This window comes from Podarcis erhardii, assembly GCF_964252035.2.
Source record: "Podarcis erhardii genome assembly, chromosome: 1".
NCBI lineage: Eukaryota > Metazoa > Chordata > Lepidosauria > Squamata > Lacertidae > Podarcis > Podarcis erhardii.
The window spans coordinates 102,996,267-103,023,049 of record NC_138497.1 but is presented as its reverse complement, the minus strand read 5'-3'; the positions used below and the strand labels follow the sequence as shown (position 1 = coordinate 103,023,049).

Here is a 26,783-nt window from a genome sequence, read left to right as displayed (position 1 = left end):
CTGGGGCACTGTTTTAAAACCCACACACTGTTTCTCAAGCATTCAATTGCCGATAGGTAGTCTGATAAGTGGGACTGATATGCATCGGGGAGGTCCAGTGGTGCTTTTCTTTTTTCTTTGAGGTTTTGTTTTAAGACAAGCCAAAATACGCTCAAGTGGTCACCGTGATGCTGTGATTCCCATGCCCTGTCACATTCCTTCAGAGAAGATCCCAGGCTTTTATCCTCCCCCCCTTCCAGTTCACCCATCCCTCCCTCTGACCACGTGCCATCCAGGATGTAGACAAATTAATTCCAAGTGACCTACGTATGTGGGAGTGGACTATTTGGAAGCAAACAAGGAGGGAGAGGGAGGACGTATCTTGCCTTCACATTTTCATTAGCTCGTTCCCTGGATACAATTTATTCGTGGCAATAAAAATTAAAAAGCTACACATTGTGTGATTCTGGAACAGTCTCGCTGCATTTTGTGTTGCGGGGGGGGGGGGAATAGGGTCGGTCATTTAACATATTTAAGGTAACACTGAACCGAAAGTCTCCTAGTAAGAATCTGGAGGTTAAAATCCTAGAACTGTAGAGTTGGAAGGAAAACCAAGAGCAATCTAGTCCTACCCTCTACAATGCAGGATTGGCCAGGGCGGCAGTGAGGTTGGCTGAAAGTGGTTGAAGGGAGACCTCAGAGGCATATGGGGGAAAGTTACTCAAAGATTGGGGGCGGGTTACCCTGTCACAATGGCTTCCTTCCACCCCTTCATTTTTGAAAAAAATCAATAGTTGTTATTTTTTTTAAAAAAAATGCTCTTCTGCTGCTGCCACTGCCATACACAAAACCACAGAAAGTTATGCAAGGAAGAAGAGGGTGGAGTCTGCTGTACTCAGGTAAATTTCCCACAGTCCTTGGGGGGAATTTTCACCCGCCCCCTAAGTGCAAGTCTTTCTGCTTGCACAACGGAAATTTCCCCATTCTCCTCCACCTGGTGTACCTTCTACATATGTTCTGGAGGTTTTCCAAACCCTTTGGAGCTGCTTTCCAGAGGATGTGGGGTGCCTGCAGTAGGAGGAGAGTGAGGAAAGTTATTGTGCAAGCACAAGTCCTTGACTCTGGCTACTCTGGCCTAGCTCTAAGATAAATAGGAGGAGGAGGAGGAGGAGTTTGGATTTGATCTCCTTCTTTATCACTACCCGAAGGAGTCTCAAAGCGGCTAACATTCTCCTTTCCCTTCCTTCCCCACAACAAACACTCTGTGAGGTGAGTGGGGCTGAGAGACCTCAAGGAAGTGTGACTAGCCCAAGGTCACCCAGCAGCTGCATGTGGAGGAGTGGAGACGCAAACCCGGTTCACCAGATTACGAGTCTATCGCTCTTAACCACTACACCACACTGGTGTATAGCAAAACTATAACCCTCTACAGGTTATGTATGAAGGTTAAATAACCACATGCGAGGGTGGGGGGGCATGGAGAGGTGCTAATTCCACCCTGTCACCATTCCAGTTGCCCTCCACAAGTTTGAAGGGGAGGGGTCCTATACTTGCAGAGGCTCCTTGTGCATTTTAAAACCCTTGCTTTTCCAGGTCTTTAAAATGTAGGGGGAGCCTCCAGAAGGATCCCTGCTTCAGAAGATCCTGGAGGGATCACATAAAGTGATGAGAGCACAGACAAGGTCAGAGCTGGCACACTAATCCTCACAGCCCCTTCATGTGTTGGCTTAGCACTAATACAGAATGTCTGAAGAGGGCTCAGGGCCGTTGCTCGTGGGCCAGTGGCCTAGAGGAAAAGGGATCTGGTCCCAGCACCCAGGCACTGCAGGCCTATTACATTGGCGCTATGGCGTTCGTGCCACATCTCACTATTGTAGCATCATACGAACGGGTTATACAAATGTTTAAAAGTTAGTTTCTCATTGCAGGTGGACTAATAAAACCCTGCATCCATACAAGAGGAGGGGGAAAACACCATCTTTCCACACAATGAGATTTAGAGAAAATTAGGGGGAAATGCAATTTCAGAATCTTCTCAAAAAGTAATGAACCTGTGGTTGTTTGATGGCACAGTAAAGTCTTCCAGGTTATCTAGGTGTGTGACATCAAGCTATGTGTCCACGTTGGAACTTCTGTTGGACACTGGAGCTGCCGAACAAAGCCTTGAAGCCATGGAGAAGTGTACTGCAGTGCAACTATGTGCCAGCTCGGCATCTTCCTGGTGTCTATGAATGGGTCTACACTTTGAAAACCAATGGGTTCCTCGTGAAAGCACAAATCCTGCAGACTTTGCTGTATCCCTAAGTAACTCCTATGGCTCATGGATTAATATTTTGGAGGTCCTGTCCTAGATAAATGAGATTGCCTTTAGGTTTTGACCCTGGCAAAGGGTAATGATTATTTTGATCGCACGCACACTTCAATCCTGCGTCTCAAAATAAAATTACATTACATTAAAGCTTTTTAATATCTGCAGAGCAGTAGCGAGTGTGCCAGGACTGGAGTGCTAAGGTGCTCATTTAGGTCTCGTACATCAGGCTCAGTGCTCGAATGAATCTGCACATTCTAGATATACTTAATAAAATAAAATAAAACCACAACAGTGCAAGAAGTCACTCCAGTAGCCCACAAAAGCTCAATAATGCACCTCGTTCGTTTATTGAATTTTGCACTTAGTACTTCTAAACACATCCCACATCCTGAGAAGTTCCAAAGTGTTGGTAGTACACTGGGATATATGTTTCGTTTATGTTCAATGTCCAAGCCACACATTAAGCAAGACCACATTTTACCTCTTGTCATTCCCCTCAATCGTGGTTTGGGATTCCCCTCCTCCCAAAAGTTTTAGCTCAGCACTGAATTTTGCACTTTTCAGGTCTGCCTATTAAAGGCAATAACGACCTGTATATATTTAGTTTTTCAAAGGAAATTAGGGTAACCTGATTTTTATTATTCCCCTAAGTCCTACAATCTCCAGAGTAATAACTTTTCCTGTTCTCTAATTTACTTTTACATTGCTGGAAACATTTACCATTTAGCTCAGAATCTCCCATGACCAATTGGGGCCTGGTGTTTGCTAGGTTCTGTGGAATGTAAGACCTTCTTTGCACAAGTTTACAAGAGACATAAAGGAGCTAATCTCTTTGTAAATTATGTGAACTGGAGTAAGTTCAATGCTTCATTCCCCCAGGTACCCAGTGACCACTCTTTGTCCCTGTTATTTAATCTGACAGTTAACCTTTCAAGGGCTGGTAGTCATTTTAGATTAACCTTTGTTTCTTAAAAAAAAATTAGCAGGCAATTTCCTTCTGGTTAATTTTTTGTTAATTGCTAATTTTTCCATAAGCATCTGATGGTCACCTCAATTCCTAAACTTCCGTGCACTGTGATGTGCTATAGTTTTTGCTAATCTTATTGTTTTTGCTTGGTAAGAACTAGGAGAAAATGTTTTTTAATGATATACATGTATTTATGGCATAATTTCCATTTATGATAAAAATTAATCCAGAAACCATTTCATATGCTAGAGATAGCACGTTAGACACAAAAATGAGTTTTTATAACAGATAGCCATCTCGAGAACACCAGAATCTTAGTAATTTATCAGTTTTCCTTTTAATTAAAACTCAAGTATAGTTTATGCACTGTTTGATTCAATGTCAACATATGGGATGCTTGCAAAGGGGGGGGGGTCTGGCTTTCTGCTATATTTGCTGCAGTTTTCAGGACGACCAAGTTTGATGGGGTTTCCTAAATTACACTGCTGTTGCCTCAACATTCTCCACTTAAAGCTCTTCCTTGTTATTTATATTTTATTAAAGCTTTTGACAGAGGTTAAACTTTTTTTTTTTTGCATGAAGTACAGAAATGAGAAACATTTGAATCATGCTTTTTGGTGCCTGCTTCCTGCCTCCTCCACAGACCTTCTTTCTCCTTACCTGCTTTTATGGCATTCAGTTTCTTCAGTGAAATAAATGAATGAAAATAAGGACAAAGAGTGTGTACTTGCACACACAGAGAGATTACAGAGTGGGATGGGGGCATATTCACATATACATCTAGTTTGATTCATTCAAGGTCTGTAAATGGACACATAGCAATGTAGGTGACTTCAGCCCAAAGTAGACATCACACAAAAATGAGTGACTCATGGATAGGGTGTCTATTACCCTGGGCATGTTCTTGGACTTCAGCTGCCAATAGCCCCAGTCTGTATGGCCAATGGAATGGTTGGAGTTGTGGTCTGGCAATATCTGGAGGGGTTCATAAGACCCGCCCCCTCCTTGATTTACAACAACATGAGAGTGGCCACCAATAATTAAAACCAAATCCTTCAGTGTTTAAAGTGGTAACTTGGTTTATGAACTTAATCCGTTCCGGAAGTTTGTTCTCAAACCGAAACCGTTCTTAAACCAAGGCGCGCTTTCCCTAACGAGACCTCCCACCGCTGGTGCCCTTCCAATGTTCGGATTTTGTTCTTAGACTGAGGTAAAGTTCTCAAACCAGGACACTATTTCCAGTTTTGCAGAGTTTGTAAACTGTCAATGAGGAATAAGCAACACACACACAATTTTAATTTGGTAAATATTATTAACTCCTTCAAGACTACAGAGTGGTGTCCACGGATTAGAAATTTAAACAATTAAAATTGTCCTCCAGTACTAGGTTTTTTGAGGGGTTCTTTTTTAACCAACATCTTCACTCACCCCTATTAAGCGCATAATGTCAAGGCCCTGCAAAAAAAGCAGGATTTGACTGAAAATTACACTTCTGTTCCTTCACATCAGCTCTACCTCTTCCTGCTACACCTCCATCTTGTCACTTTTGGTTTATACTGGTAATCTGCATCAGCCAATTATATGCAAGTTAACAATTACTCTTACAAAATGCTTAATGTCTGATATTCAGGACATAAGGTTACGTTAATATAATCTAACACATATTGAGGAAGCCTACCACACACAGATCTTGCCAATTAGTGCACAATTTTAACAAATCAACATTCATGCAATTAATAGAACACTTCATATTCCCTCTAATTTTGAGCTCTGCATGGGAATATGTTATCAGGAAGGAATGCAGAATCATTTATTTATACCTGATATGTGTTCCACATGTACTGTGGAGTTGTTAAGAATTAGACTAGAAGTGCAGAAGGCTCAGTTTTGTTGAGCCAACACTTAATAACCAACATGCCATTGTCAAGGCGAATTCACACTTGGAATTTATATAATGGTCACCATATGATGAAATGTAGCCAAACTTGTCACATGGGCAGTGCTTTGTTTGGTAAAAAAAACTATGCCAATACTCATATATTGATAATAGTGCTGTGGGTTCCAGCACAAAATGGCTGCCATGGGCAGCAAAAAGAAGTGCTGTTATTCTATACCGGTGAGTACTGTCTCAAAAAAATATCTGCACATAGGTTTCACCTTCAAGTATTAGGCAATTTACTGAAGTGTAATTGAAATTGTTTATGACAATTCATCATGTGGTGTGATGACTGACTCTAAAAATTTCACACAATCATGGTATCAAGTGATAACTGCACATAAATGGATAACATGATTTTTTGTGAACTTGAGTCTATACAGTCAGAAAACTTAGGAATCAATTATTTTATTCAAAATATTTGTATATAGCTTTTCTACTTTGAAAATATCCAAAGTGACATGGTTCTGCTGTGACTGCACCACCTCAAATTGCAGGGGAGATATGGCCAAATGCTTTTTGCATAACACAAACTCCCTGCCCATGGAAAGTTAGCATATTGGCGAGGAGGGTTACAGTCAAACCTTGGCTCCTGAACGCCTCCGTTACCATACGTTTTGGCTCCCGAATGCCGAAAACCCAGAAGTGTTCCGGTTTTTGAATGTTTTTCAGAAGTTAAGCATCCCACGCGGCTACCACTTTAGTGCAGGAAGCTCCTGCAGCCAATCAGAAGTTGCGCCTCGGTTGTCTAATATTTCGGAAGCTGAATGGACTTCCAGAATGGATTAAGTTCGACAACCAAGGTTTGACTGTATATCAAACTGTTTCTGTGTTTTTAATGTGGAGAAACATTCAAATACTTGCAAGCCTCCGCTATTGTCAGGTACAGTTCCAGAAGAACCACAGGTACACGTCTTCAGGACATGAACTGGCTCTTTGCTTGTGAACACAGCCTAACCAATGACTGCAGTTGTGTATTAATAGTTTTTCATTTTCCATCCAAGGGATGGCATCAGGGGTCAGCCTCCTTGCCCTGCTGCCAGTTCATTTGTCACCTGTAAGCAACTGAAATGAGCAGAACCTTCACTCCCCTTGCTCTCTCCCATCTGGAGTGCTGTGTGGATTGGGAGATGGAGCTAACGGATAGCAGCAACAGCGAGGAGGAGGTGGTCCATCATGCTCAAAGGCTCCTCATAACTTGGCGCCACCATCACTATTTTTGTTTGCATGCATATATTTAAAAGATCTGCCACCTTACATGGCAATGCCCTTTCAAGGTGGTATACTGAAATAAAAGTATAATTCAATAATGTCTCATCCAAACACCAGTCTCAATGCCAGCCAACAGGCAATAACAACAGATTAATCAACTTCATTTTGTGCCTCTTTTTAGACTTGGATGTATGAAACAACCAGCAGATTAAAAATCTAAAGCTATATATATATATTAAAACCCAGCTAAAACAGATAGTCTTCAAGGCCTTTTTGAAGACTAGCACTGATGTGACCAGCCACATAGTCCTTGGGAGGGGGTTCCATTAAAATAGGTACCACAACTAGAAAGGACTTGTCTCTATTGTTTACCAGTCCTTCTGCTCTTAACAGCAGGACAATATGCATGGACACATGGATGAAGGTGATCCATAAGAATCCATAAGAGCTCTGTTGGATCAGGTCAAAGGCCCATCCAGCCTAGCATCCTGCTTTCAATTATCCAACCAGAGGCAACCAGATGCATATGGGAAGCCTTCAAGCAAGACCCGAGTGCCATACGTCAAGGAAAATCGTGACATGTCCTGGTTTTCGGGTGTAAAAATGCCGGCAAAATGTCAGGGAAAAACCGGAGGTAACACAATGGAAAAAGCAAACAACCAAAAAAAGAAAAAAAAAGCTCAACAATTTTTGTGGTTTGCTACTCTTTGAATAGGGCCTGAAAACATACTGGTAACCAGTGCAACTGCTACAGTATCACAATATGATCCTACCATCTGTCCCCAAAAGAGCAATCAAGTGGCCATATTTATGTACCAGTTGAAGTTTCTGAATCGTCTTCAAAGGCAATTTCACATGGAGTACAGTACTCTAGTCTGGATATGAGTGTTTGCATGATTGAGGTGCCACGTGTGTGTGTGTGTGTGTGTGTGAGAGAGAGAGAGAGAGAGAGAGAGAGAGAATATAAGAAACATTCTAATGCCTTCATCTCATTAATTTCACCACAACAGAGTGGGATTGACAAACAGAAGTGATGGGAAAGCTTTTTCAGGAATAGGGGGGAGCATGGCAGAAGACCCAGAGATGCAAGCAAAAGAATAGAGCAAGAGAAGACAGCATTGGTGCCTGAACCAATTTCACCACATGCTTTTCCTTCCTTCTTGTGATAGGCTAGCCTCATCCATAGGCTCACCATATATCTCTTCAGTGAGATTGTTAAAGAGCTGTTTTATGCCTCAGCCTCCCCTGCCGCCACTGCCAATAGTAGAAACCGATGAAGCTGCGAGGACTGCAGATGTAGACGGTAAATCATTTTGAATTTTCCTCTTTCAGGATGAACTCCTGAGAGAATTCAGGCTTAGCACACTACTGACATGTTATTTATGTGTTGCTTACAGAACGGGAGTATAGTGAAGATTTCCTGTGTATAAACTGTATGCATTAAACATGTCAAAAATGCAGTTGCAATTTATTTTCCCATCACCGTCTCGCTGGAAGAATGTTGACGTTCGCAACACTATGGCTTTTAGTTCTCAAAGACACGTGAGCCTCGGTCTCCTCCAGAGGAAGCAAAGGTATTGTATTTGCTGTGCATTCACATCTTCCATATACCTTTTCTAGCTACCCCTGACCTCAATAATTTTTTTGTAATGGTGTTTGTCATGGAAAGTTTAATAAGAGTTGGATGACAGTTTCATTTAGAAGTTGTCTAGAAGTTTACACAGACTTGGGTTTTAATTAGCCATGTGTCCATGGTGACATCACTCCACACTGTATGACACGTGTTCAAATGCTAAGTCTTAATTAGACCACCCTGTTCCCTACTGTCATTTATCATGAGAGCAGCCATAATCCAACAGGCCAATTTACTTTATGTTTCTCTAGGACAAAAAAGTGATCACTGTCCAATAATGCGTAACTTGATTGTGTCTGTCAATAAACTCTAAAATTAATAATAATAATAATAATAATAATAATAATAATAATAATAATAATTACTACTACTACTACTACTACTACTACTACTACTACTACTGGGGATTTCTTGTCTAGGATATACAGATATAGAGATTGCTGGCCACATTTTAAATAGATGTTTCCTACTTTATATACCACTTCAATCACACACACAAGCTTTTTCAATATACATATATATATGTGTGTGTGTGTATGTGTGTGTGTGTAGACAAAACTTATACTTTTCAACACTTGTTAAAGTTCTCTGACAAAGTATCCTTAGTCTAGTCCTCCCAAGTGTTACTAAACAATGTTTTCCCCTACAAGTGAATTCTATAGTACATTCCTGTGCATGTCTACTTGGAAATTAAATTGCCTCAAATCTGTCCTCAAAATTGACTCTTTCAATTATGAGCTCTGAGTTCCTATGTCTCTCTGGAACCATGTCCAGAATGTTCTCTCTGGAACCATGTCCATGTCCAGTATGTATTGCTTAAACAAAAAGTATGCATTTTCTTTCCCTGTTTTCTCCTGCCTCTACTTTACTCTCCTTCTAACCCCTCAATGTTGAAATGTAGATTGCAAGCTCCTCAGGACAGAAACCTGCCCTCTTACAGTTTGCATAGCACTATGCCCATTGATGGTGCTGAATACATAGACTAGGTAAAAAAGGGTAAAGGAACCCTGGACAGTTAAGTCCAGTCAAAGGCGACTATGGGGTTGTGGCGCTCATCTCACTTCAGGCCGAAGGAGTCGGCGTTTGTCCACAGACAGCTTTACGAGTCATTTGGCCAGCATGACTAAATCACTTCTGGCATGAGGGAACACTGTGACAGAAACCAGAGAGCATGGAAATGCCACTTATCTTCCTGCCACAGCAGTACCTATTTATCTACTTGCACCGGCGTGCTTTCAAACTGCTAGGTTGGCAGAAGCTGGGACAGAGCAATGGGAGCTCACCTCGTCGTGGGGATTTGAACCGACGACCTTCCAATTGGCAAGCCCAAGAGGCTCAGTGGTTTAGACCACAGCACCACCCTTAATACATAGACTGGGAGCCTCCTGGCAGGAGCATCCACTGGGGGGAAGTCCTGTTGATACAGTGCTCCTGCCTGTGGAAGGATGTGACTTCCCTCTTCAGCCCTTGCCTGGCCCCCCAATCTTCTCTGAAGGGGGGGGGGGGTACTAGAGAAGCATAAGAGGGGATGTGGGCAATTGGCAAACATTGACTTCCTTCTGCCAGAGGGATCCTGCAATAAATCCCAGTTCCATCCACAAACAGGAGGAACCCTTCCATTTGCAGAAACCTAGTAGGCTCCAAACCATAATTAATAATAACAATAATTGGAAGAAGCTTCTACTGAGTTAAATGAGATTTACTCCCAAATAACTGCCCATAGGGTTGCAGCCTTAATTGCACCTAATCTGCAAGTAAAAGAAGTATTGCTAATGTTCATAAAAAAGAGGAAGTGGAAAAACAGAATTTCCATTAGCCAAGCAGCTGTTGTATGAGATTTCTACTTGCCTCCCTGCTATCTGACACCAAATATTGGTGGGAGTTTAGGAAACACCATTATTTATTGGACCTTCTGACCATCTTGATGCTTTGGATGTTCTATGGGTGTCTAAGATACATGAGGTTGTACGATACGTGATTTCACTTTTGCTGATAGCATTTGTCAATATGTATTTTCCTTAACTACCCTCCTCCCTGCCCCCCAAGGATTTACTGTGCAAAGATCCAGAGGGAAGTTGGATTCATATAACTCTGTAGTTGGGGAATTCTCTAAGATGTGTAACCATGGCACCCTTGTCATTGGCAATCAAGTAATCTTGGTTTTTTAAAAGTACAGTAATTAGCCTTTGGAAAAAACACACACCCATAAAGCTAATTAAAAATGACAACTTGGTCATCTCACCAGTCAGTAGTGGCTCTAACCACAGTACAGTAATGCAATAAATAAAAGGAAACAACAGCAGAGGAATACTATAACTTGTAAAAGTTTTTTTAAAAAAGCTTAATAATATAAAGCATAACTATGTATATATTTCCAAGATTAAAACAAGTAATTTTTATTTTTTTTTGGGGGGGGGGGAGATTATAGAAAATGGGCACAACACAATATAGCAATATCTGGGCTCCCAGCAACATGATGAACAAATCTGAGCTCTCATTAAATGTTTATTTCACTCTATAGAGATGTACAGGCTTCTCCATGTAGTTCTCCTTTCAGATCAGGCCCTGTACACATAAAAGGGTGCTAAACAAAGCACAGTATCTCTTCATGCTTGTACTGCATATGCCTCACCCATATGCAAGGCTCCGTCAACACCATTTACCAGTTGGGTGAAATAGTGAGTCTGCATACCTGACTTCCTTGCTTCCAAAAGACAATCAAAACTACTTCCTCTGTTCAGTATTTGGATGGCCCTGACCCCAAGTCTTTTGTTATCCCTCTCCACCCAATGGCTTCATGTAGATTCTCAATAGCATTGAGGACAAGGTAAAACCTTTCAGGAACCCACATCACAATTGGCAAAGGACTGAACAGAAGTCATCCAATGCCAGTGCCCGGAAACAGTCGGGCAGGTAGGAGTGGAACCACAATAACAAACTCTATGCCTCAAATTCTCAACCCAAAGAGTTGCTGCAGGGGGGGGGTATCATGGTTAATAGTATTAAAAGCCACTGAGAGATCCAGGAGAATCAAGAGGGTCCCGATCCTCCTGTTTCTTTCCTAGTTGTCTCTGTGCCAAACCCAGGCTTCAATAACCTATTTTATCAAAGCACACCTGAGGATGACTGGCCACCATCCTCTGAAGCACCCAGCCTCAAAAGGGGGACAATAGTGATTGGGTGGTTATTCTGACACACCTCAGGGTCCAGAGCGGTACTATTGAATATGCAGTGTACCCTCATAATTGCAACCACCACAGCTAGGTTTTAAAAGCCAGGGTGGGCAAGAGTCGAGAGAGGAAGTTGTAGGTTGCACTCCTTCTAGTCTAGTGCCTTATCGCTTCCAAACAACATGGTACTCTGGGTGCCTCTTCAGAAACTGCTAACTGCTGTAAAGGCTGAAGTGAAAATGAGTGGCTTTATCCTCCTTGAAAGCTTGTCCCAGCAACTAGAGAGCTCTGGTGTTCTACACTGTGAACCAGGGCTCACCAATCCCTTAACCACTCTAGAAAGCTCTGCCCGACAGCTTCGAGAGGTCATGATGATGGTAATGAAGGCAGCTCTCTTCACCACCGCAACTGTCACACAGTAGCCACCATAGCTACTGTATGTTTTCTAAACCTGCATTTGGTTGGCTTCCGTTCAAGATTTTTGCCAGTTGCACTCAAGCCATCATCTGAATTGTTTCATCACCTGAAGCTCCCCAGAAAAGCAAGGTGCACTCTGGGTTCCACATTGCCAGAGAGAGGATTTAGGAGCAATCGTGTCAATGCTCCTCTTCATCTCACCTTTCCATTGTGATACCACAGTCACAGCAGGAGTGCCAGATATCTGCAAATGAGTGGGGGCCTAAGCATAAGTTTTGATTTACAAGCATATAAGCTCCAAACATTTCCCTTGCCCAATAGTTGATCCAATATTAGTGCAGGTGTGCAATAATTTTATAGAAATACTTGTGTGAGGATGAAACTTCTAGACTGGCTACTTAGTCACAAGTAGCTCAACCAGACTGGACAGGCCAAAAGCTGGTTTAGACTAGAGCTCATGGGAGGCTTCAGGTTTCCGGCCTCTTGCTGATGGCTTATAAACCTCAGAGGGATTTATGGAAAGGAGGAAGGTGGCAAGAGAGAAACCTGAGGAAGGCAGAAGTTCTCTCTTAAAAGGCAACTGGTGGGGGGAAAGTAGGTGTGGCTAGGCTGACAGGAAGATGGAGAAGGATGTGCAGCTGGTACTCCTGAAAGAAGCAAGGAGCTGGGACCTCCGAAACTGTGACAATGGGTAAAATAAAATGGTTTTATTAAAAAGTAATTGAGGAAGCACTGGCCTTTCCATAAATCTACTTGAAGCGGAAGGACAGGTTGTTGGGCCTGAGTATCTTACGCATTGTAGTTAACAGTGCATCAGGGAAGAAGAAAGGTAGAAATCTTGCTTCCCTTTCCTTGCTCGCCTGCTTTCCCTCAGCAAAAATTAAACTTTTACAGGGATGAGGTAGTGATACGCTGCACCTGCAGAAATGTCCATCTGCATAAACTTTTAACCCAGTATTTATTTAACCCAATATTTTCTGACAAACCTACGGGGTCAAGTTGGAGTCGAGTAACCAAACTTCAGAACAGGATTTAAACAAAGCAAGGTCTGTACTATTAATTGGCACCACAATTTGTATTTTTTTATAAAGTTAATTGATGTGAAGTTTCATGCTGATGTGAAGTCTGTATAGACACCTTATCAGATATGTTCTAACTATAGTTTAGAACCCACACCATGGTTTGATCTTCTAAACATTTAACAGGCAACCTGCTTTGCACTGCACCATCTTGGTTTCATGGAGACCCTTGGGGGTTCCCGCCACACCCTGCCATTTGAATGGGCCAATCTGCAGCGGCCTGGGGGCATGGCCTGGTGAGCAGGTCTGAGGGGAGCGGTCTTCACTCAGGTCCACCTGCCTCCTATATAGCCGGGCTGACCCTGCACTCCACAGCCCAGTCAGCCAGGAGTGTCACTCACCCTTCCCCTCCCTTTAGCTGCTGTTGCCTTGTGCCTAACCAAATTTTTCTTTTCAGCTAGGAGGGCTTTGCTGTGGTCTTTGGACAGTTGCTGTATTCAGGAACCAGGAAAAATTTTTCCCTGAACTACAGGATTCGCCTTTCCCATAGCACTAGTCACAACTTTTGCAGTTTAGGTCTTGGGCGGAATCCTATAGTCTTTCATCTGATCAGGGTGCAGTGAAGTGGTGACTCACCCATCCCCACTTTCTCTGCAGCGACGATAACAGGGTAGCCTGTTAGAGGGGTCTGGAGGGAAGTCTCTTTCCAAAAGAGCCAGTAGTGGGCCATAGAGCTTCCCTCAGTGTTTGGGGACAATCCATGTAAACCTGTGTTTTGTGATGGATCCACTCCCGAATAGACCCTGTCATGTTACAGCCCCCCAGGCAGGGGGGGGGGACTGAGAGGGATATACGCCCAGTGTCTATGCCAAGGCCTCCTACATCTGAAATCAATAAAGTTATGGCCAAATTGAATCCCAGACCGTTGCCATGTCCAGTTATTTCACCCGCTTGGGTTCAGCACGCCAGGGCGGAGGGCTCTGTGGCTGGTCATGCAATTGTTTTTCAAGTAGCCCAAATGTAAAAAGCCTATTCTTTTGCACTGAGAGAGCAAAAACAACCCGCTGACCACCATTTTCCATCCAACAGTTGATGAAACCTATAGTACATCAAGTTGAAGCCTTCTGAGAAACAAATGGCACTTGGCCATGCTCTATCCTGCACACATGTGCAAGATAAGTACCCCCCTCAAGTGTTTTGGCTATTTCTCTTCTGCACAAACCCTTCCATTAGCTGAAATAGTCATCCTCATTTTGCCATTTCACTTTGCCAGCTCCAAGCTGGGCAGCAAAAGAGGAAAGCTTGCTTGGATCCAGTCCTTTCCTGATGCTTCTCATTGCAGAGAGAGACAGGTTGTGGTAGGCCAGTTGTGGTAGGCCAGTATCCATCTTAAACTGTTCTTCTTGCTCCTGATAGACTTCTGAAGAACCCCAGGTTCCTCGGACAACAGTTTGAAAACAGAGACCTAAACAGTGCCTCAGTTCAGATAACACACCAAACAAGGAATCCCCATTCCTTTTCAGGAGCCGTTTAGGGCCAAAATAGTTCAGTCAAACCATTTGAACCTAGCCCTAGGGGTGCTGCAGACTACTGTAGAGAATGTGGGTGGGTATTCTAGAGTGCTCTCTCAGCTACCTCACCACTACAGGGATAATCAGCAGGACTCATCAGCACTCTTAATGAACTATGTACTGTACAGTATATGAGAGCTTCCCAGAATTCTCTGCAATCTATAGGGAAGTCTCAGTGGAAAAATCAATATGGATTCCCAGGAGGTAGAAAGTTTGAAAATAACTTTCCCTAACGTTAAGTGGAACAAAGAAAGTGAGCAGAAATATCAGGCCATTCTAAGACAGGAATTGCATTAACTATCACGACAAAGAGCAAACAAGGCAGCTGGCATGTCTCCTCCCTTGTGCTGGAATCGGAAACAAGCTTACCTCCCTTCCATTCTCTGCCTGATGCCTTTCCAATATTTATGCATAAAGAAAATAAAAATACTTGTGCAAGTGAGCTGGTTCATAATGCAGGGATAATTGAACAGGGAGGAATCTGCTAATTCCAGATGGACTGGGTCCATTCCCATGACACTTATTTCTTTTACCAAATGTTTAAAAAAGCAAACATGTGACCTAGAAGACTTCGTAAGAGTGGCACCCACATAAAAGTTCTTTAAACATCACATCTTTTCCCCCCCTTGCCGAACCATATTTGTTTAGAAAAGAAAATATTAACCATTTCAGTATACTTATGCAGGCAACTATATGGTATATGTGGAGCAAAATTCAAGGAATCGCTCATTAGAGAATCAAAGAATTCAGCTGGGATTTGACAAGACTAACGCTCCGAGATTTACACATACTGTATATGGCTTTGCTCCACATATCAATAGCCTTATCGGGACAGATTAATGCTTATCTAGCTCAATGACTCAACTGGCAATGAAAACAAAAGTTTGAATTACATCCTCTTAAATCTGGCAAAATAGGAGTCAGGGTGCATTCAGTGAAATGCCAGTTTCTGAAGCATCTATCTAGTTTTGGCTAGATTTAAACACCTGGTGTTATGTCTCCCACTTCAACTGCTGCAGAGTTCAACAAGACAGTTCAGATTTGCATTCCTCCACATTCATATCTCCAGAGTTCAATGAAAATTTACATATCAGTTTTGCCTCCTCTCTTACAAAAACCTTAAATCCAACTGATGCTTTGTGGGTCAAAACAGTGCAATATAAATATATATCAACTTGAGTGACTTTGGTAGTGATCCAAAGAACAATTGAAGAAACACTGCATGTCCAAGTGTATGTGTGTGTGTATTAAAGCTTTTGGTTATAAATAAGCATGTGTGTTAACTGATCAGGGTTGTACCCACTGGCCTTTTTGACCTTCACACCTTCATGTATGCCATTTGAACATGTGTTTCCCTTACATATGATTCAGGACCCTGGAAAGGAGGAGGTACCCAGAGTCTACACAGGTGTGGATGTACATGCATAGACAATGGAGGACAAATTGAACACAATGGGAACAATCTGGACTCCTATGGGAACCCAGTAGACAAAGTGTCATAAACAAGTGCCTCTCAGCATCACCTCTTGGATCCATCCCTCACCCATAACACCATATTACAAAGTCCTATCCTGGAAGCTAGTCCCAAATGATGCCATAGTTGGTGATACCGAAAGCTGCTGAGAGTTTCAGCAGAATCAGCAAAAACGTTCTCCCCCTACCCACCCTGTTCCCAGTGTAGGTTGGTCACCCACCCACACCAAATGACTAAGGCTACTTGCACCCCAAAACTGGGGGAATATTTAAATAGATCGAGGAAATACGTATCAACCAGGAAAAAACTGGATCAGAGAAGTCATAACACAATCATAAGTTTTATTCTGTTGTTTTTGTGATTCTGACTTTTCCTTACTTTGTCTATGCTCTTTTAAAATGTGTTGGGGCGGGGGTTATTGGGTTGTTGTTTTTTATTTTGATTATGTATTTTGTGGTTTTATATTCTGATTTTATCCTGTGAACTGCCCTGAGACCTGCAGGTATAGGGTGGTACATAAATCCGAAGAAGAAGAAGAAGAAGAAGAAGAAGAAGAAGAAGAAGAAGAAAGCCCCTTTTGAGCAACTTATAGTTATCTAGAATCAAAGCTAGATAATCAAACACTAAAGGAGGGGGGGAGAGAAAATGCTACATGGAGGTTTGTCTGTTTGTTTGCTTATTATTTTGGATTCTAGCCTGTTGTTCACCAAATTAATCATCCAGAGCAGGTTACAGTCTAAAACATAGCTACCATAAAACAATACAGCACATTTAATAATAGACTACAATTAAAACAACACACTTGTAGCTAACAGAGCAGAGAAACAATTAATTAATTTGTGGCTGGACTCAGTTGCATCAATCCACTGAAAAGGCCTGAGGAAAAAAGTGTGTCTTCAACTGGTGCTGAAGACACCTACCTCAGAGGGAAGGACATTCCACAGCTGTAGGGCAGGATATGGGCCTACATATTCTGTATGAGTACAGCGGTACTTCGGGTTACAGACAGTCTGATGGCCTTGAAACTTTGAAACACAGTGATTCAGAACTTCAAAATCATTGGCCAAGAGTGCCAGTCAACAACTGACATGGGAAATCATATACTTAGAGCTGTACAATGGTACCTCAGATTACAGACGCTTCAGGTTACAGATGCTTCAGGTTACAGACTGCACTAGCCCAGAAATAGTACCTCGGGTTAAGAACTTTGCTTCAGGATGAGAACAGAAATTGTGCGGTGGCGGTGCGGCAGCAGCAGAAGGCCCCATTAGCTAAAGTGGTACCTCAGGTTAAAAACAGTTTCAGGTTAAGAATGGACCTCCAAAATGAATTAAGTTCTTAACCCGAGGTACTACTGTATATGGGCAGGATGCTGTAGAACAGAAAATAATTTACTGAATTATTCTGCATACCATATCACAAGAAAACAGCTACTCTCCCTGTGCTTGAAATAGATGTTTAAAAGAATAGTGGACAAGATGGAACCTTGCAAGATCCCATAGCTATGAGGCTGAGCAGAAATCCCCAATAGCACTGCATACAAGAACAGTATCACTATGCTTTCAACTCTCAACCCACTGAAGTGGTCCAAGAGGATCCCATGGTTGACCGTATCAAAAGCCACTGGCACATTAAGAAGAATCAACAGGGTCACACTCCCACTGTCTCTGTCCCAACAAAGGTCATTCATAAAGGTGGCCAAGGCTCAGTGCCAAAACCGGGCCTGAAGCCAGATTGAAATGTGACCAGATACTCCATTCTGCAATTGCAACATTTCTTTGTCCGCAATGAGAAATTTCATCACAAACAGGAAAAATTAAACCCTTGCCCTAGTCCTAGAGTAATATAAAAGCTTCACTGTGTTTATATTATAATAATAGATGAGTCACCTATTCACATTGAGGTTTATATCTGTTACTGTGAGTCCCAGTTTTAGACTTCCAGATTAACGCAACTATCAGATTTCATGAATTAAAAAGGCCTGAATCTAGATACAAAATCAATGTGCTACTAAGAGCTCACTGAATTTTTGGAATAAAATGTTTGAATGTAAAGGGCAAAGAAACTTCAAACAAGAAGAAATTACAAATCCGAACAATTCCTCCTTTAATTGCTGGTACTGGAGACTTAACTTTCAGCTATATGAATATCAAACTGATACAGATACCATGAAGTATCTGTAATTTGGATGCTGCATTTAAGATTTTAAAAATATTACAGGAAATTGTGGCTTATCTTCAAATTTCTGTGATTTGCAAGACTAAGCAGTAGCATGACGAAGCCACAGTGGTCACCTGACCTCCCATTGGTTGTACTGCTGCTGCCTACTGGGAAATAAAGGGGAAGGGACAAGTTTATGGCAAAGTCAGCATGAGGCAAACTTTGCTGCCACCTCACTTCTCCCCCATTCCAGTAAGTAAGCATCAGCAAAAAAACAAATCAGAAGTCAGCTGAGAACTGCCCACCACCACAATCCACATAATCATATGTTCTCTTGTACTTGTAGAAATCTCAGTTCATTTTCCAAACTCAAGGCATAGTATTTAATTCTGCTCTTCAGTCCCCCTACCCACAATGTCAGCGGCTTACAAATTTCAGTGGTAAAATAGGTTGTACCCTCAGGTTTACTATCAAATAAATCCAGCTTTCCCTGGTTTGATGGTTGGATCCTGGGTCAGCCTCCTATTGACCCAAAGGCCAATCAGGGCTGGCTGGAGTGTCATCCAATCAGGAGAGACTGGAGTGTTGAAAGTTAGAGTCTGGCAGTTTAACTGACAGGGCTTGACTGTCCATTCGAGATCAGATAGGGCTTGGCTATCAGGTTAAGGCTTGGAAGCACCTGGATAGGGTTGTGTTTAGAGCCTGATTAGGGTTGAAATAGAGGCAACCCAAATTGTTTCCCTGAGGGGGAAGGTAAAGATCCTACAACTGCCTGGGAGTGTTTTACCTCCTTTACCTTTACCTTTGACCTTTCCTAGCAATTTAAAAATTATAGCCATTCTAGGGGGAATCTGAAGTTAGAATTTTAAGAAATGTCTTAACCACCTCTTTAAAGTTCATCTGAAATGAACCGTTGTGCCTTAACAGAGTAATCATTAAGATATAACTCTCATTGAGTATAAATAAATAAAGTTCTAGTTTTGTTCCAAAAATGCCTCATCCTTACTTTAATCCTCTGGGTGAGGAATAAGTGTTCACAGGTTCTCCTTTCCCATAACTGCAGTACCAGCAATGCTGGTTTTAAGAAATGCTACCACATACAGATAATAACAGACCTCCTAAATGTTCTGACTGGGAGAGTCTAACTTTTAAAACCACCCCGATCTTAGTCATGCTACCACATTCCCATCTTTATTGCGGTAGGTTGCCACACCTGGGTCTAATGTTATTCATGTAATGTCCGGTGTGGAAATGAAATAGCAATCTAGGAAAGCCAATGTAGGATCCAGATTGGTAAGGAGACCACTTAGTCCAAATATCAACTAATTCAGCAATGTGGGTGTGTTTCCTCATTTAAACAAGGGTTGATAGAAAATGGCATTAGGTAGCCAGATGTGATTACCTTTATGCTACTGTGGCATCACCACATTCACTACAGCTGACACACAACTGGAGACGGGACAGAGGTGTGTGTGAGGACCCACCCCACAATATCCCCTGGTGTGCAAATTGCTCTTCAGATCTTCATGCAATTAACGGTTAATTAAAGGCTGAAGAGCATTTTTGTGTGCCTTTGAATGTACTTTGAAACTCTCCTCAAATCCTGATAAGCCAGGGTTTCCACTTGCAGAGAGGTTTCTAAGTGTGTTTAATTGAATGCGCTTAAACAAGCTCTTCAGACCTTTTGCAATAATTCCGTGAAGATCTGAAGAGCAGCCAGGCGCACTGTGGGCAAAGTGGGGGTGTCTTGCCTGCGTGCCTCTGCTCCATCCCCACTTTAATCCTTTGAACACCTGAACACAGCCTGATTGGCTAGGATCACTTAGTGATGAAGAAAGAAGTCCTAAAAATGAGACAATAAAATGAGAAAACAGACATGGGGGGAGGGCGGGCAACCCAAAAGATCACTTCTCAGGTGATTTCTCATACCTTTTCAAAGCCTCCTTTTTGCCTCAAAAAGGTTTTTGTGCACTCTGAATGCAGTGCTAGTCCTGAGCGATCTCCTCCTCCTGATCCTGATTAGAAAATCTGCTTTTTCCCATGTAGGTCTCAAGGTGGCTTATAAAAATGCAATACGCAAAGTTTAACGCATAAATTAAACCTCTCAAACTTTAAAACTTCAGAAACCGAAGATCTAAAGAGAAAAAGGAAAAGGAAAACATCTGAGAAGCAATTGGGGTCCACGGGCCTCCTAAAAATGTTTCTTTTTTTAAAAAAAAAAAGTTTTGAGCAGACATCTGAAATGCAGTAGTGCCTGTCCAACTTCCTGAGAAAGAGAGATACACAACACTGAACATGCAACTCCTTATTTGACACGAGTCTTGCTTCTGGCCCATAGGGAACCAGTAGTAAGCCTCTATCCTGCCCTAATGATCTCAGTGATTAGCTTTGGGTCTATAAGGTAGGGCCTAAGTGATTCAGGACTTTGTACACTAGTGTGAGAACCTTGAACTTGGTCCAGCAGCAGATGTCTGTTAACTCTGGTATCATGTGTGGGTGGTAGTCACCAGTCTAGCCATAGCATTCTGCTCTAGCTGAAGCTACCAGACCCAAGGGCAGCTCCATAAAAAGCATGCAGCAATGACCCAGTCTTGAGGTTACCAATGCATGAACTACAGTGCTCAGGTTAATCCTATCCAGGAATGCCCGTAGCTGACATAGGAGCCAAAGCACATCAAAGGCACTCGTAGCCAGAGAGGCTACCTGAGTTTCAAGGAGTGCCACCAAACTACATACCTGCTCCTTCAGAGGCAGTGCAACCCCATCCAGGGCAGGCAACTGGCCTGTATCCCAGATCTAAAAACCACACAGAAGTCCTCTGTCTTCCCAGGGTTCAGAGTCTTGGTCTTCCAGTCTCATCTGAATTAGACGTGTTGGAGAAATGGAGCAGGGTATGTCACGTTCCCCAAGATTTCTAATGGTCATTGTCAACAGCACTGGGGACAAAATAGAGCCCTGCGGGAATATGTCTTGTTGAAACCAGTGAAAATTACTTCTGAGAAAGTAAGGACTGCAGTTCACATCTGTCTGGGGTTTTCAAGTGTGGGAGCATGCACGAATAGAAAATGCATGGGAAAGTTCTCCCAACAGTTATATGGTCACCTATTGCATGTACACAGTTTCGAGATACCTTTGAAACTGTCAGCAACAATGTAAACAGAGGAGGTCCTCTTCCCCTCCCTTTTAAAGAAAAATTACAAATAAAAGATTCCCATGTTTGAAAGGTCAGAAGAAGGAGGGGAGAAGAGAAACCATAATGCACTCACAAAGAGACAACATCATTAATTCTGTTGTTCTTGGCCCAGTCAATCGAAGAAACATAAGTGCTGTCAACGGAGGACTGTGAGATAAAGGATAAAAAGTGGGAATGAAATGTTTTACTGCAAGGACTGTTCTTTTGGTTTGAGAACATTTCTGGAAATAACCTGAGCTGAGAAAATGTTCCCTGTGAGGAATACATGCTGTGGGAAACTGTGTGGAAGATGAAGTTTGGGCAATGACCTTCTCACTGTGCTTTAATCAAGATACACACCAAAGGACCCAAGTTTTGTTTTTGTTTTGTGTTTTTTTAAAAGAAGGAATACTGTGCAACTTGAGATGCTTTACCTTTCCCGTGTTACATTAACCGAACCAGAAAGCACAAGGGTACCATAAATATGTATTCCAAGTGTGTGTGTGTGTGTGTGTGTGTGTGTGTGTGTGTGTGTATAGAGATATATTAACACTTCATAACTCTCTGAAAATGTTACCTTTGTTTAATTGTCAGGACGATGAAGTGTGTGGCAGTCCAGTACACTTTAATGGGATATTTTAAGATGATGAAGTAGAAATGTGTGTGGTATAATAGAAACAACAGGGGTGACATTATTGGTTGTGTTGCAGTACAACTAAATGTGTGTGCTTTTCTTTCTTTTTTAAAAAAAGCCAAGCCGAAGAAATAGAAAAGCCAGAGTCATGCCCCAGCGCAACTTTGGGAGCTAGATCTTCCCATGCACTACTTTGCATTCTACAAAAAGCATAAAAAGTAGAGAGATGGGCTTTTACCATTATACGGAGTGAGAGAGCTACCTCAGGTGACAGATTTTGCGAGTGGGTGAGCAGAGAGCAATGGCAAGAGGTTAGAGCAGATCTAGGGGAAAGTTTGACCCTTGAGATGTTGTCAGATCCCAGCTCCCAGCAGCAGCAGCCAGCATGGACAATGGTGATGGATGATGGGAGCTGGAGAGCCAAGGGATCCCCAACCCTGTGCTACAAGATGGAACTATGTGTGTCACATGACTTGCCCTGCACTAGCCTGCCTGCCAGGGCCTTCATGGGGTATTAACCCACAAGTGTCATTTTGGTGTTAGGTTTTTATGCTACCTGTTTTAATCTGCTCTTCTATGGATGCTGTTTTAAATATTGCAGCCTATCCTGAGTTCTGGAGATGAAGGGTGGGAATGCTTCAGCAGATGAAAATATTGGAAGAGAGTGAGGCTGAATTCAGTGCTAGAAATGACTGCTTTGTGACAAGGCAGATATCCAGGGCAACTAAATTATGAAATTGAGCAGTGTTGGATAAGCTTTGTCTACTTAAGGGCTGGGGTCATAGTGAAGCCATGCTGCATAAAATGGTATAACACTGCTTTAAAAAATATAGTGTGGATGGGGCCTAAGTGTTTAGCAGCAAACATAAGTATGGGAAGCTGTGTTAACATTGCTGCATAGCCAAGCAATGTGAGGAGGCATGTAATGTGATGAAGCAGTGCATGGAAAGATGATACTTCACCCTGCCCCTTCCTACTGTTTTCCCCCTGAAAACCACCTCAATCCCAACACCTATTTTGAAGGAAGGAGGGTTTGCTACAAGAGACACAACTAGCAAATGTCCACTAATTCACATTATCTTTTGTGTGCAGTCATGATTCCCTGAGTTGTTTCAGTGATAATCAGATGTATGCACACATAGAAACAAATGCAAAATTAACTCTTGCTGCGCCTACTTGACCTTTTAGACAGCTTCGCATTTGTTTCTCCATGCTTCTAATTAAAACACAATAATTTTGACACCTTGTTCCTTTTGCACTCCAGCCCGATAATTCCACCACTATTTTATGAGCTGTGTCCTAGGCCTAGTGCAGCTATTCAATGTAAAGTCAACTGCGAACCTACAGAGACTGAGGCTGCTTTAAACCAAAACCACTGAAAGAGGAACTACTGTTATCCATCTCCTCTTTGTAATTTAGCTTGGTAACTTATCGGTGGGAACTATTTCAAAAGTATACATTCAGAGAAATTCATAGACCACATGATGTCTTTTCCATATGGCATCTCATAATTATTTGGCTGTGTGCGAACATGATGAAAACAGTTTCCTAAATCTCTGAGGATCAGGGTAAATTATTTCAATTAGAGATATTTCAGAGCAAACATTGCCTTAGGGCATATTAATAATAGTACCTGAGAAGGAACAGCTGTCTCCCAAGCAAAGAAATCTGTCAGTTTCTTACTGCCCCTGTGATAGGACCTATTTTGTTAACTTTTGAAAAACAAAACAGCTTTTTCTCATGCTTTACCTAAACAGAGAACTTGGCAGTGGAAGTCTTGATTGTAAACCTCAGCAAGGGAGATGGTGGGTGGATTTTATTCCCTCCCTCCCCCTTTCAATAAACTCTTGTATAAAATCAGCCAGTCTCCTGGTATTTGTTTTCTGCAATGTTGGAAATCACAGATCCAACAAACTACGTAAAGACATTTTGTAACTTCCTGAAACTTTCTCGGGCAAATCAATCCTTTGTTCTAAAAGGCAGTTCCCCATCTAAGAGAGTAATATCACCAAAATCATAGAAGAGATTCCTTCCTTACATGTAACCCTTGGCACGGTTACTGTAATGCAGGCATGGCCAAACTTGGCCCTCCAGCTGTTTTGGGACTACAACTCCCATCATCCCTAGCTAACAGGACCAGTGGTCAGGGATGATGGGAATTGTAGTCCCAAAACAGCTGGGGGGCCAGGTTTGGCCATGTCTGCTGTAATGCAATCATGAGGTACCTGATCTACCGAGATGTCACATGACCCTGTCTCTCAGCCCTATCATCAGCTAACCTGTAGAAACACCATTTGGTAGGGCTTGGGACAGCGATAAGAGGGAAGGTATTATTTGTGGGAAATAGTCCTATCAATGTACAGCCATGCTTGCTGCAGAATGGAGGTGCGCTTAGAACCCACCCCCCGCAACTCCTTCCCACAACTGCATGTTGAGTGTGGTTGTGTGCACAGAAATCCCAATGCACGGCCACCTGCTTTCACGTAGGGGCTCTGCAGGATCAGGACCTGACTGTCTTAGGCCAAAGAGAGGCTGAGATGCTGAACCTTTAGTCAGAAAGTTCTGAGGGAAAGCAACACTAGTTTGGTAGCTGGACTCTTGTTCTGGGATAAAGCTTTTACACAAGGGCTTCTGCTAGGAAACTTACAAAGTTTCAGAGGAGTTTCACACTTACAAAGTTAGGGGGGTTAACAGAAACAAAAATCTTAATTTTGCCCACTCCTGGATTTAAGAGACTCACTGAAATGCTTCCACACACCCCAGAAATGCTGATGCACAGCTCAGGGGAAGGAGCAGACTCGCAATCTTCATGGGGACTGCTAATGCTGAATTCAAGCCAGTACTTTCTTTCAGCACTGCTCTGAAACCTGTTCAAAATGACAGGGTTTATCACTGGAATACGTGGAGCTGGGTGGCCTTGTAGTCTACTTTACAGAGCTCTATGTGAAGGGTTACCTGGGACAATTCACTGTTTCAAGGTGACCCCCATTTGAAGGGTTGTCCAGTCCAAGTCTGGCTTAAAGATAAAGAAACTTGAAGTTGCCCATCCAACTTGAGGTTCCCATCCAGGACAGCAGAATCAGGACATGCACTCTAGGCCATCGAGTGTAATTTCCAAGAAAATGTCAATGTCCTACAATGGAGGTTCTAGTAACCTCAATAGGGCATGGGCACCTATATTAAAGCCATGAGATCCATCCCACCCACCCGCACCCCAAAAAGGCAAATCTTGTTGTTTCATTCCTAGGGATACAGCTGATATACAAGCCCCTTGTGAACCACCTAAAGCTCTGCTTCTGACAGAAACTGGTACCAAAAAGAAAATAAGAAAAAAGGCACTGGCCAATTAAATATCTCCCCTTCTCTGTTCTCCTATTATTTTTTAAACTACGTCACCAACAGAGGGAATAGCAGCTCCATACTTGTCCTCTAACAAGCAGTCCACTTGTGTGTATGCTTACTGCTTGACTGAACATGCATGGGACTGGGCTACACATGGAATAACACATGTTTTATCTAACATCTGGTTTTTAATATTGATGAACAGAGAAACCTGGAGGAAAATCTCTTCCCACTCCCCAGTTCACCTAAAAATAGAGGACTGATGTTATCAGAACTCAGATAATTCCTTTTATTGCAAATTTAGTCTATCCCCTCCCCTCTCTTTGCACATCCAAAGCACTTTTGTTTCATCTCCTGTGCCTTTTATGCATCTAAGAGTCCTACACTTTGCTGAGCTGGCATTTTCATATTACTTTATTCTTTCCTCCTACAGGTACCCAGGCCAAGCAAGATACATTTCAAACCACAGAGATATTTTTCAGTGTTAAGAACTCAAAGAACACAGCATCTTTTTTATTAAAAAAAATTAAACAAAGAGTCCTTTTTAAAACCAAATCAGAAAATCACATTCAGTTATTAATTAAATAAATAGGATTTACATTAAGTGGTTTTTCATAAAGTTTTTCACAAAACTTTATGGAATTATTGTTTTATGCTATGTCTGGTTTCCCTGCAAATCAAAACCTATACAAAACTATATTTAATTTTTTGGTTGTTATCACAGCTCTAGGTAGATTCTACCTGACAGATATTTGAACCATCAACTTGGTCCTAGCCCCATATTTGCTTTGATAAATGGACAGCTTGTTTGTAATTTGATGGACTCCAATGCTTGTTTCCAATTTCTTCCCACTGGTTCCTGCTAAGAATAATAAGTAATACTAATATGGTATTTATTTATTTATTTATTTAATATATAGATCGCCTTCCACATGAGTCTCAAGGTGATTCACATTTTTAAAAGCTTTAAAAACGGAACGGAACAACAACAACAACAACAACAACAACAACAACAACAACTTAAATATCAGTATAAAACAATACAGAGGCCTTTTGTACAAAGGTGGAAAAGCTTGTTGAAATGAAAATGTCTTCAGTTGTTTCCAGAAGGACCAGATAGTGGGTGCCTGACCTATATCAACAGAGATGCTGTTCCAAAGGGCAGGAGGAGCCACACTGAAAGCCCTGCTCTGAGTTGTAGCAGAGTGGATTTCTGATATTTTAGACCCTTGAAGGACAAGCTTTCCTGGGCATATGGTGGATATGAATGTCCACACAGGGGCAGACTTTGGTAATCTTAGGTAATATGGCACCCTGAGCAAGGCCAAATCCCCCAAATGGATCTTCACAATGTTGACTATTCTCAGTGAGGTGGGTGCCCCCTCAACTCGGCGCCCTGTGTGGGGAAACCATCCGTACCGCCCTAAATCCTATGCTGGTCCACATGCTCAATGGAATCTGTGTGCATTATTTCAGACGGCCTTCAGAAATTCTCCCAGCTGAGTGAGAGGTCCTTATGCACTTTCCCTTCCAACGTGGTACCAATTGTGGTACCATGAACAACTCGCACACAGCTACAACTCAATAGAGTTATAACTACTGTGGAAATTTCTTGTGAGCCAGTTTTTTTTCTGAGAAAAGTTCTGAGACTTCTCTTTCTCTCTCTTCATTTTAGAGGTGAGGAAAGGCCATATTTCAGAATATACTTTGTGTGTACAGTAGCTAACACCACCACTCAGCCACCCACATAGTCTGGCTATAAACCCATTCTGGATAATAAACAGGA

General features: G+C 42.2%; 1 long non-coding RNA gene across 1 annotated transcript in view; it reads left to right on the top strand.

The window, feature by feature from the left end:
• The window catches only part of LOC309348766, a 28,620-nt gene extending 21,706 nt beyond the window's left edge, over positions 1 to 6,914 (top strand). The window contains exon 3 of the long non-coding RNA XR_014159542.1: positions 6,799 to 6,914. This is a non-coding gene — a long non-coding RNA (uncharacterized lncRNA). The remainder of the gene's footprint in view (positions 1 to 6,798) is intronic.
• The last annotated feature ends 19,869 nt before the right edge of the window (positions 6,915 to 26,783 follow it).